General features: G+C 43.3%; 1 pseudogene; it reads left to right on the top strand.

Annotated features, from left to right (window-relative positions):
• The window catches only part of LOC145716030 (mitochondrial inner membrane protease subunit 1 pseudogene), an 11,934-nt pseudogene extending 1,444 nt beyond the window's left edge, over positions 1-10,490 (top strand).
• Positions 10,491-12,102: the final 1,612 nt, after the last annotated feature.

Genomic DNA, 12,102 nt, shown 5'->3' with positions numbered 1-12,102 from the left:
TGGTGATGATAGCGGTGTCAACACTGAGCACTAACTAAGGGCCTGTACCCATGCTGTATTTATATATTACCTCACTAAACACTCACAACGTCCATCAAGATCAGCTTTACCCACGTTCGTGCAAAAGAAGTAACTGAGATCCAAGAAGTTGAGAATTTTACCTAATGTCATACAAAGAGGTAGGTGGAATCAAAACCGTCTACTCAAAGTTCTCATTAAACCAAAATTTCTGATTCCAACAACAGCTTCTTATAGGAATCCTCTCAGCCTCCCTGCCCAGGAGTTTTTCGGGGGGACCTCCCAGGCAGAAGGGCAGGTGCTCACCAAGTCTTTGAAGTGAGGGACAGCAGTCCACATCCACATCACGTGGAGCCTGGTGGAGAGGAGAGAAACATTATAGTCTCTGCTGAAAGCTTCTTGTGGTACAGATGGATACCCTAAACTAGGTCTTACGTCTTTGCCACCTGACTCAAAATGAGAGTCATAGAAAAACAAAGAGGCCCCCAAACACTAAGCAAATAAAAAAGTTAATTCTGATGAAAGTGTTGGGGGTGGGTGGAGTTCATTTGCAGTGAAACTGAAAACTAGATGTATTGCCCCTGTGTCTAAACTGCAAGCTACTTTCGAGCAGAAATGAATAGCCGGGTTTCCTGGTTTATTATTCACTTAACGTATGCGTTCATTTGACAGACACCTCTTGGGTGCCTCTATGCGGCCGACACCACTGGGCCCTGCAGAAAAGGGGGTGAAGACGGTGGGAAGCCTGCCGCAGCAAGACGTGGTCGGGACGAGGAGACTGACCTCTCAGTGGGTCATGGCAGCGTGTGTGCCCGGCGAGCACGCAGCAAGCACGGATTCCAGTGCGTGCTGCATCCTCACCTCCGCAAACGGTCTGAGGGTGGGAACTGGGGTGTTGTCCCCAGCGGCACCCCAGTTCTGCAAAGGCACAAAATGTACCATGGTTCGAATTTATAAGCTACTCAGTTAGAAATTAGCTTCACGAGGAGACCGAGTAATCGGAGTAACAGCAGACAAGAGCCAGTGGTGAATGATTTTCAGAACCTAATATCCTTTGTCTTTCATGAAGCCTCTGCCACCATCCTGGGGCACTTGTCACAATCGGAGTATATCACCTTTCTGTCCTCTGGGAATCAACCTTTGTGTCATATACTGCAGATAATACTGGGAAAAAAAAGTTTGCTTGGGAAAGAAAAAAGGAAAAAAATTAAACCTTGTAATTATCAGTGCTTAAAGGCTCCCACTTTTTCTTCAATTTTCTTAAGCTAAAAGCCACCTGGCAGGGTTTTGGTTTCTAAGTGTGATAACGAGAGGATTGAACAATTGTTAACAATGTAATACTTAGGTAAAGTAAATGAATAGATAATCTGACACAAAAATTGCAAAACGGATACACATTGAGGGTACTAAACAGCAGATGACCACAGAGAAGCAGCCTCACCTTCCGTGGAGGAGGCAAACTGTGGTCTCTCCCGACCAGTCACCACATGCATGCCTGTCAGGGGCCAGAGGACCGTGCATGAAGGACTGTGCATGCTGCCGTGACAAATGGAACCAAACGTTCCCTAGGTCTTCAACTTTAAGGATGCCCCCCACCAGCCCCTCCTGTCCGGAGCCCCGCAAATAGCACTGGCAGCATTCGTCCTGCGAACCCCCCATACACAGGGGGTCTGCATCACTGTCCACATCAGACTCACAGGGGACGTGCCTCTGCACAGTCCTTCCCAAGGACATGCTGCTCTTACACAGATTTGGCCCTGATAACCGACGAGGTATGAAAGAAGCAGAAAAGCAAAAGAGTGTTGAATTTGAGTAAATCTCAGTGGTTTAGAGTTTATGGTTTGATTACATTTGTAATAAAACCGCCTTTGCCTATTCATGCATCACTCCAGGAATGTTCCCTTCTGGGTCACCATCCATTTGCCTTACCTAGTGGCGGGGCCATTTCCAGCACGTATAAATGCCTTATAAAATCCAGCACCTATTAATCGCCTTATAAAAATGTCTTCTCTGGACTTTACTTAACCCTTCAGCTAGTCCCCATTTTTCTGTTCTCCTTTACGGCAAAACTTCTTAAAAGCTTTGACTCTTCACTCTGTCCTCCTCGAGCTCTGTCATCACACTCGACCATCACCACACTTCACCACCACCACTCCCCAAAATTGCTTTTCCAAGGTCACGAATGAATCAATGCTCAATCCTCATCCCACTTGATGTATCAGCAATGCTTGATATGATCGATCACGTTCGACTTCTTGGAAACACGTTACTCGCTTGGCATTCATGGCCACACACCGGCTGCCTCCTTTACTGGTTTATATTCTTCTCCACACCCAGCACTTGGCTCTTAGACCCTCTCCCATTTCTCCCTATTCTCCCCTGGCATCTAATGGCTTTAAATAGATTGTGTTGGCGACTGCTGGATTTATAATTCCATGCTGGACCTCCCCCCCACCCTGATCAGGATCTTGGCTCATCCATCCAACCATCTACTCAGCAACTCCACTGGATGTCTAAAAAAATATTTCAAAATGAATATGCCCAAAATGGAATTGCTGATGTTCCTGCCTCCCTCAAGTTTTGTTCACCCCATAATCTCCCATCTCAGTCAGTAGCATCTATCCTTCCTTGTTCAAGCCAAAATCTCAGCATTCGTATCTTATTTCCTTAAAATCAGAGGCTTTTTTTCTTTTTTTCCATATGTACAGGGACCCCAACAAAATGTCCTTTGAGGAGAGACCCAGTGCCACAAGTACCATAAATCTTCCTCCCAGTCTTCCCCAAAGGGAATATGGTCATTTACCAGGGTGACTGTGCACTATGGAAGTGAAAATGCCCAAACTTTTCTGGGATTACAGAAGACTGGCTCTGAGTCGGCAGTCATTCCTGAGAACCCCAAATGCCACTGTGGTCTACCAGACCAAATGAGGACCAGATGATAAGTGGAAGTCAGATGACAAGTATAATTTTGGCTTAAGTCTTTCATGAGCCCAGTGAGTCCAGATACCCATCCTGTGATTATCTCACTAGTGCCTCGTTCCCTAGTCCCAGTTAAACCTTATTTAATTGGAATAGACATTTTCAGCAACTGGCAGAATCCGCACACGGAAGGCACAATAGTGATGGTTAGCATCACAGACTTCGGAGCTAACTTGGCTAGGTTCAAATCCTGGATTTGACAATACCTGTGTAACCTTGGACAAATTCCTTAACATTTCTGTGTTTCAGTCTCCTAATCTTAAAAATGAGATGACCATGTCCTTTAAGGGTAATATGGGGACTAAATGAGCTAGTATTTGTCAGATGCTTATGCCGTACCTACGCATGGTGTAAGTGCTACATCAGTGTTGCTTAAGTAAACAAAATCCTTAATCCCTGTCTTTATCTCACACTGTCCCTCAAATCGGTCAGGAAATCCCTTTGGCTTTACCTTTAGGAAGTATCTAAGATTTGATGACTTTACACTCCACCCCTCCCCACTACCACCACAGAGCCATCCTCCGCTGCCTCTGGTCTGAGTTACTGCGGTAGCGTCTTCACCGATCAGGCCCTCCGTGACCTCTCTAACCTGATCTCTTAATATTCTCCTCCATATTTACTCCACTGCCCTCTGGCCACACCAGCTGCTTGCTGCTTCTCAAATACGCCAGACTTCCTCTCATCTCAGTGCCTTTGCACTGGCTAGTCCCTCTGCCTGGGATGCTCTTGCCTCAGAGAGCCTCTTGTCTCAACACTCTTCGATGTTGTGCTCCTAGTAAACCCGCTCTGACTATTCCAATTTAAACTGCAATTGTACCCCCATACATACTCCCAACATATTCACATGAGCTCCTTGTCCTGCTCTATTTTAATAGCACTTGTCACCTTCAAAACTGTGTATGGCTTACTGGATTCACCCCGGGATCCCACAGAAGATTATGAGAAAGTCCCGAAGGATTAAAAATCCACTAGATGGAAGGGACTGACCTGGATCGCTGGGTCACTGCGTGGAGAAGAACTGTCCAGGAGAACCTCCTGACCAGCAGCATATGCGCTGGACCCTCCATGAGCTGACTGCTTGCCAGGCTGTACACCACCCATTCAGAGGAGCTGAGCAAAGAGCCCCAGAGTGAACGGAGTCCCTAACAGCAGCACCTGTAGGACCCGGCAGTCAGAGCAGGAAAAATGAGCAGAAGGCCCCAAACTAGCAGCTCCTTGTAAACAAGAACTGCAGGAGAGGAAAGAAGACAGCTTTTTATTTTTTGATGAGATTTTTAAAAATAATAACAACAATAGCACTCAAAGAAATGCAATCTCAATATGAGAAAAAAAGAGTCGACCTCAAAGAGGCTTCCTCCACCCCCTTTTTTTTTTCACTTTACATATTCCAGAGCTGAAGTGAAGGAGCTGTTATTCTTTGCTGGGGATTGAATTTGGGCTTGTAATGATCAAGCCGAAGATATCTTCACACAGGAAGAAAAACACAAAGAGATGGAAATCATTATGAGAAATTTGTAAAAAGGGCTTGGAGGACAGATGCAGAGACCTAACATGTGAATAATAGGAGTTCTGAAGGAGGGAAAGGAACAGATGCAGGAATGCATTAATTAAGGAAATAATAGAAGACACTTCCCTGGTTTGAAGAAAGACTCAAGTCTGCAAATTTAAAGTGCTCGTGGAGTTTCAGGCAGAATTGATGGGGGAAATTAAAAACAAACAAACAAGCAAACAAAAACACGCTTGGGCATGTTGTGGCAGAATTCCTAAGTTTAAGCATAAAAAAAATGTATAGGCTGTCAGACATGAAAACTATGTGATGTACAAAGGAAAAGGTCAACACAAATTGGGAGAAGACAGGAGATTGAGACTGAGGAATTACATGCACAGAATGGAGGGAGGAGGATCCCAAGCCCAAATCCCACCCCTTGCTGAGAGAGCCACCTGCCAGGGTGAGGGGAGGCTGGGAGCTACTCTGCAAACATCCAGGGCTTCTGTCACCCTTAGAGATTTATCTAAGGAAATACTTCAGGAAGGACTGTAAGTCAACAAAATGCAGAACAGTCTCCAGTGGGACACAAGATGGTGAGGAAACAGCATGAATGTGAGTCTCTGTCTCTACATACGTACGTACGTGCACGCATGCATGTGTGTGTTTGTGTGTGCAGTTTTCCACTTAGATATATATAAGTCTGAATGGAAAATGATGGATGCCTGGGAATTTGTAGGGTCAGTGCTAAATAATGGTCATACAGATAGAAGAAACATCCTACAGGGAAAACCTACAAATGTCCAAAAGTACTAAACTCTGTCATCAATCCTTGAGAAGGGAGGAAGGAGCAGGTAGAGAAAGGAAGAAGAACTTAAGTTTTTATCTGAGATAAGAGTGAGGAAGTAAAAGCGTTATGAAGGTGGAAAAGGACAATCAGAAAATAAACTACTTTGATGGAGAGATATAGCTGACCCCTGGTTTTCATATTCACCGCAGAGAAAAGAAGTGTTCAGTAGAAATGAGCAAAATGGGAGAGTAATACCTAGAGGAGTGGGAGATTGTGCTAGAACCTCTACATTTCATAGGTAAAATGGAGAGAATTAATGGTACCTTGATCAACCCACCAAAATTAAGGGGAAGAAAGGAAAAACAAAGTAACCTAAATGGCATGCATGAGGTAAGATGAAAGAAAGAAAATCAAAGATATCTGATATTCCATTAAATATGAATGAGCTGGATTCATCTTTCAAAGACAAAAATTGTCAGATTGGACTTTAAAAAGCAGATGTATCTTATTTCAAAGCACACTTAAAACCAAGTGATTTGTTTAATGTTGAAAAGAAATGAAGAGGCAAGCAGATATCAGGAAAATGCATTCTTTTAAAAAAGAAAAGAAAGGAAAGAGGAAAAGCGACAGTACAATTAGAATTGGCAAAGCAACGTGTAAGATTAAAAGCATTAATCAGGCCAAGAGGAAGATGATAAAACATAAACACCCTTTATGAAAAAGATGTAACAGTCATAAATCGGTATGTACCAGATACCTAAAAAGCTAAATATATCAACCAAACCCTATTAGAAATATTTTTTTTTTAGGGCGCCTGGGTGGCTCAGTCGGTTAAGCGACTGCCTTCGGCTCAGGTCATGATCCCAGGGTCCTGGGATCGAGTCCCGCATCGGGCTCCCTGCTCTGTGGGGAGCCTGCTTCTCCCTCTCCCACTCCCCCTGCTTGTGTTCCCTCTCTCGCTGTGTCTCTCTCTTTCAAATAAATAAATAAAATTTAAAAAAAAAAAGAAATATTTTTTTTAAAATAAGGCATGAACACTGATTTTTAGTGGGTTATTTTAATAACAGCTTTTAAAATATAAAGTTTCTATTTTTGTTTATGCCTGTGTTCAATGCAGTTGGCCTGTTTATGTTTTGATGTAGATCCTCAGACGCAGTTAGTCTGAGGAGAAAGGCGTCTGTAGATACTAAGTTTAATTTTATAAAGATTCCAACCAGGTCTGCTTATCTTGAAAGTTGGTGATCTCCTCACTACTCTGCGTTGACATCCTTGCCAAGGAGATCCCAGCAAGAGGATCACAAGGCCCATTGAGGCAGAGGGTGGCATGGGGTCACCTGGGGAGCCTCTCTGAGGGGATGTTCAGTCACTGAGAATGCAGCAAGGCCTCAGTCTGGGCCTTCGGGCTGGACCGGCTGGTTCCTGAGGGGAGGGCTTTGACCTTCATACTGCAGCCCCACCCCCATGCCTCCCAGCAGAGGATAAAGAGCAGTGGGCATCCTCAGTTACCCTGGAGTGACTGTCTGTCCCCTCTGCAGGCACCGGGCAAACAGTCATCTTTCTTCAGTTTCAACCACAAACAGTTTTTGCACACGCCATATGCATAAGACCCTGTTCTGGGCTTTTTTTAGGGCACTTTTTCCAGACTTCCCTCAGGTCTGGTGAGTGAGCCAAAGTTCTAGGACTCATGTGCGGCTTCCAGATGCTTCATAATCAAGGTTTGTCTGGCAACAGTCCCTAGCCAGGGCTGATCCATGACTTAGTTTCCAACAGGTTGAGGCAAAAATTAGAGATAAGTGCCAGAAAGTGAGTTTTTAGTGAAGGTAAACCTATTCCATTTAGGTGTTCTTGATCTTCGTCTTAGGTCCTTCCTTGTTTTATCTTTAAAGTGGCCTTTCTTTTCTGAAATGGTGGTAGATGACAAGGGCTTTTTTTTTTTTAACAACTTACTTGAAAAATAACAGTTTGATAACCCTATGCCCCCCAAATAAATTAATGTATGTATGGATAAAAGAGGTATTGCTCTGTGAATCCAAGTCTGTGGGGACCCCTGTTCTGTGTGGTTTCCTTTCTGTAGCTCTAGGGCTATCCATGCCACAAGGATATAACGTCTCTGTGGTCGCCTTGCACTGTTTGCACGTGTACCTTGACCGGCAATGGAAGGGGTCCAGTCATTCAGGGAGCCAGATTTACTCTGGAGGGGTGGGGGCTCCATAACCGTCCTGCCCTGGGAGGCTGGAAGAACACGCTGCATTGCTAAGCATCGCCAAACCTGATGATTCCTGGCCCTTTTTATTTTTTTATTTTTTATTTTTTAAAAATTTTTATTCATTTATTTGACAGAGAAAGACAGTGAGGAGGGAACACAAGCAGGGGGAGCGGGAGAGGGAGAAGCAGGCTCCCGGCCGAGCAGGGAGCCCAATGTGGGGCCCGATCCCAGTACCCCAGGACCATGACCCGAGCCGAAGGCAGACACTTAATGACTGAGCCACCCAGGCGCCCCGATTCCTGGCCCTTTTTAAAATCCCTGATGGAGTCTGTCCCCACATGACCAACATGTCAAAAACCTGAATACTTGGTCCCCCGCGTATTCTACTTAGGAAACTCATCATAATCCAACATCATTCTAGAAAGAAAATTGTCAGATACACCTAGAGCGATCATCACTAATATGACAAAGTTGCCCTGAATCTGTCTTCAAAATTCAAAAGGAAAAAGAGTGAAAATTGGAGGTTATAATTTTACCAATATCAATCCAAAGAGAGACAAGTACCATCTTCATTTAAATTATACTTTTATCCTCCAAAATTTCAAAAGTGATTTCTGATTTTATCTCCATCATTTATTGATTAAAACGTTAGGGAGTTTACTTTAAACCCAAGTTGAGTTTGCAGGTTTCGCTCTTTCAACATGGCACGTCACTTCTTTTCACCACAGGAGATAGCATGTGGGCAACTTTGGTCTGTCTGACAGCAAGTATCTGAATTTAAATCATGCCTGAAAACTATTTATTAGCTGTGTTGTTTTCAGAAAGTCTAAGTCGAGTTTCACATCTGTAAAATGGGCATTATGGGACCAACACATAGTCGTGGTGTATCTGGTGTGAAATACTCAAGAAATGCTAGTCCTGTGTTTTAAAAATCCAGTTAGACTTCCAATTTTAATTTTAAATGAACTTTCACAGGATACCTCCTTTTTTGCTTGGATTATTTTAAAAATAAAATGATTGGGAGGAAGAGTTTAAATTTGCTTTTCAAGTTTGTGAAGAATTACACAAATGAGCCTGGAGTGAAACGGTTTTGTGCCAAATGTTTTGCCTACTCATAACGCCAAATACCCACAAATACGAACCACAGGTGGTCCGAGCTTTAATTTCACACCACTGTCTCTTTAAACACTGTCCTTAGTACTGCGCTTTGGTGCTGAATCATGACTGACTCAGAGGTTTATAAATACTGCTACTTGAATCACTTGGAATTTTCTTTAGTGGTCCCCTACTTCCCTTTCTAAGTTTCGATTAGACCTGACCCTGCAAAGGGAGTGATATCTGACAAGTTCACTTCCCACGTTACTGGGGCTGCTAAGTCTCTATGACATATGGGATGCGTTTATAAGAGGGAACATTCTAAAAATAAGCTTAATATATTCTCATTCAGTTCACTATATAACTGATGTAACTTGAAGACAGTAAGCTACATTCATCAGTTGTCGCTAACAGCTTACTAAATGTCAGAGAGAGTTGGAAATGTTCTAAATCAGGATGCCACCCTTAATCCCTTACAAGAAAAATTAGAATGCATACATTTTTATAGGGAAAAAATGCTTCAAAAAGCTAATATAAGCATATAACATTCAAAATTTATGCCTCATTTGGTGGAAATAGTTAAAAGGTAACACTCAGAAAAACAGCTAAGATGTCATGTTGAAAGCAGCTGAAATGTGATTGCTGGTACATGAAGTCATTTCAGTAAGGGATTTATCTGAGGATTAGGGGGTGAGGAATTATAGACGTAATGCACAAGTCAACACTGTTCTGAGTCAACTCATCCTCTATGCTCACAATAATGTACAGCAGCAAAGATAATCCGAAAATCTTTTACATTGTTTTTGTATTACAACATTATTTGCAGTAGATTTATTTTCCCAGTTACATTTAAAACTTGTTTGCTTTTTTGTATATTCATTACCTGATAGATGGGGGGAAAAGATGCCCAATAGTATCCTCAAGGGCACAGGGAAGCCAGGGAGATAACATTTTGCCAGAGATAATCTGCAAAATAAATTGTGTCTGCAAGTGAGTGGGAGGCGTCTGGTGTGAAGCCAGTCACAATACTTGATGGCTCCGCAGTCTGCCAGCCACCCTCCAGGTGGCCCAAGGGATGAAGCGCGCTTGCTAGCACACCTACTTACTACTATTGCTCTCCTCTCCTTCAGGCCCACACCCACTGCTCCAGAGAGATTGTGGTTAGAGCATTGTGGATGACAGGCCTCAGAAAAGGATCATCCTAACTGTGGCCCAGGTAAGAAAGGCTCCCTGGGTCCTGGGTGAGAGCCCCTAGGCTTCTTTGAGGCCAGAGGAATCCTGAAACCATGAATCATGAGACACGTTTGAGATGTTTGTTTGTTTGTTTGTTTTTCTGGAAGGCCTGCAATCACCCTTAAAATGGAACGCATTGTAGAACAGACCTATATATGTTCAGTGGTGGCAGGATCTACATAGAATTCTGCTTCGTGATGTTCTGGGAAAAGGCTTTCAACTCATCAGCTGTACTGTTCAGTATGGCCGTATACCTCATCGTGCTTTTGAATATGTTGGTGGTGTCCTCATGTGTTCTGGACCATCAACAGAGCCTGCAATTCAAAGTCAGATATTGTCTTTGCAGAAAATCTTTGTTGACATTTTTATGGTAGCCAAAGAGGTGTCATTGTGATTGCGAAAAACCAGAGTGATCCAAAATCCAGTATTTGTAAAAGAGCAATTGGTTTGCAAGGAGACAAAATGTTCCCCAATAGTTCATCAGATTTCTTTAAAAGTCATAGTTATGTGCCAGTGGGTCATGTTTGATTAGAAGGTGATAATCTACAGAATTCCACAGACTCCGGGTGCTATGGACCTCTTCCATATAGACTAATCAGAGGATGGATCTTAAGATTTGGCCTCTGAATGATTTTGGATTTCTAAGTGACAGCCCTAACGGCCACACATTTTCTGATGATTAGCCAGCGTGTATTCTTTTGACTTGATTATTGTCTTCTGCTCAAGTGAATTTATCATTGCCACTGAAAGCATTTACTTACCAATAAAATATTTACTCTTCAAAAGAAAGGAGCACCCCCAAGTTTGGGGGATCGAAGTCCAAAGAAAGCTAACACTAACCAGTTGAAAACTGAATGAGCTAAGGCCACCTTGCTGAGGGTGACCAGAAAAAAAAGAATTATCAAAGGAATCTTTCTGACTCTTAAGAAGGAGATGAACTGTGAATGAATTTTTTTTTGCAAAAAAGTTCTCTGTAATCATTTGAATTCTAGGGAAGGTGATGCTGGAACGCGTAGTTTCAAATCCTCCTCCCAGAAACAGACAAAATCATAAAAGCAAAATACCAAAAACAAGTCCTCAGTGCTGAAAGTGAGATGTTGCCAAGAGAGGATTATCTGATCTATAAAGTCAAGAAGAGACAGGATCAAAAGATCTCACCTGAAGCCGATGAGGTTCTTCCACTCTGGAGGTGGTGCTTGCCGCAAGAAGCGAAGCGGGTCTTGACAGATCTCTCCAGCAATCCCTAATAACGAGGGTGAGAGCTAGAGGTGAAGGTGAGCAACCTACAGGACAGATGCATAGATCCAGAGGTTGCAGCAGCAGGGCAGAAAAGCAAGCCAGAGGGTATAACAGAAAACCTCGAAGCCTCCTTGGGGTCTCAATAGCAGCCCATATTCCTTCTGACATGGAGAAGGAACTTTCCTAAAATGGGAAAGGAGGCAGGACCCTCAACCCCATTCTGAAAGGGCAAAAACGACCATGAGAAACATGTAGAGCACTCCCATGGAGACACTTCCTATGGGAATTAACCGCAGTGTATTTGGGAGCGGGACCACCAATGAGATTCTGCCAGCTCTGTTTTCTCTCATCCAGAATTTTACCTGCCTGACCATTTCCTCCTGATATATTAAAATGCACTCTCAAAGTAGAGATATTTGGGACACTGTACGTAGAGAGACGTCCATCCGCAATGACAAGTCACACTCCCAGTTTGGTGCGTAAAAGCCCCAGGAAAGATCCCAGAGAAAGCTGTGCCCATCATGTGTTCTTGGAGGCTGAACAAAAAAACAAGTGTAAACTATCTGCAATAATTTCAGTGAAGAGTGGAAACACAACTTCCGTGACACGTCAATTCCCTCCCATCCTGACCCACATGTGACCCCATTCCCTCCCTACCCTATTGAAGCTGTGGAACAATCCAGCCCCTAACCTTATGCAACACCCAGCACTCCAGGTTATCTATGAGAAGATTAAAAATAAAAACAAAAAAAAACAGACTGGAGTCAGACATCTTCTCTCCAACATTCAATGCCAAAAGTAGAGGGAATCCCATAATTTTTAAGGAAACCGCCATGACTCATGAGTTCTACAATTTAGTAAAGTGTCCTTTTCATATAGCAATAATGGAAAAATCTTATCAAATATGCAAATCTTCAGAAAATACACAACTGGGCGCCTGGGTGGCTCAGTCAGTTAAGCGTCTGCCTTCGGCTCAGGTCACAGGTTCAGGTACGGTGGCATGAAAGGCCCAGGTACGTGAGTTAAAACACATAACCAAATCTAAATGACCTGGCA

This window comes from Leptonychotes weddellii, chromosome 11 (genome assembly GCF_054177405.1).
Source record: "Leptonychotes weddellii isolate Sample4059 chromosome 11, ASM5417740v2, whole genome shotgun sequence".
NCBI classification, from domain to species: domain Eukaryota; kingdom Metazoa; phylum Chordata; class Mammalia; order Carnivora; family Phocidae; genus Leptonychotes; species Leptonychotes weddellii.
This window is presented reverse-complemented; position numbering and strand designations above follow the sequence as displayed.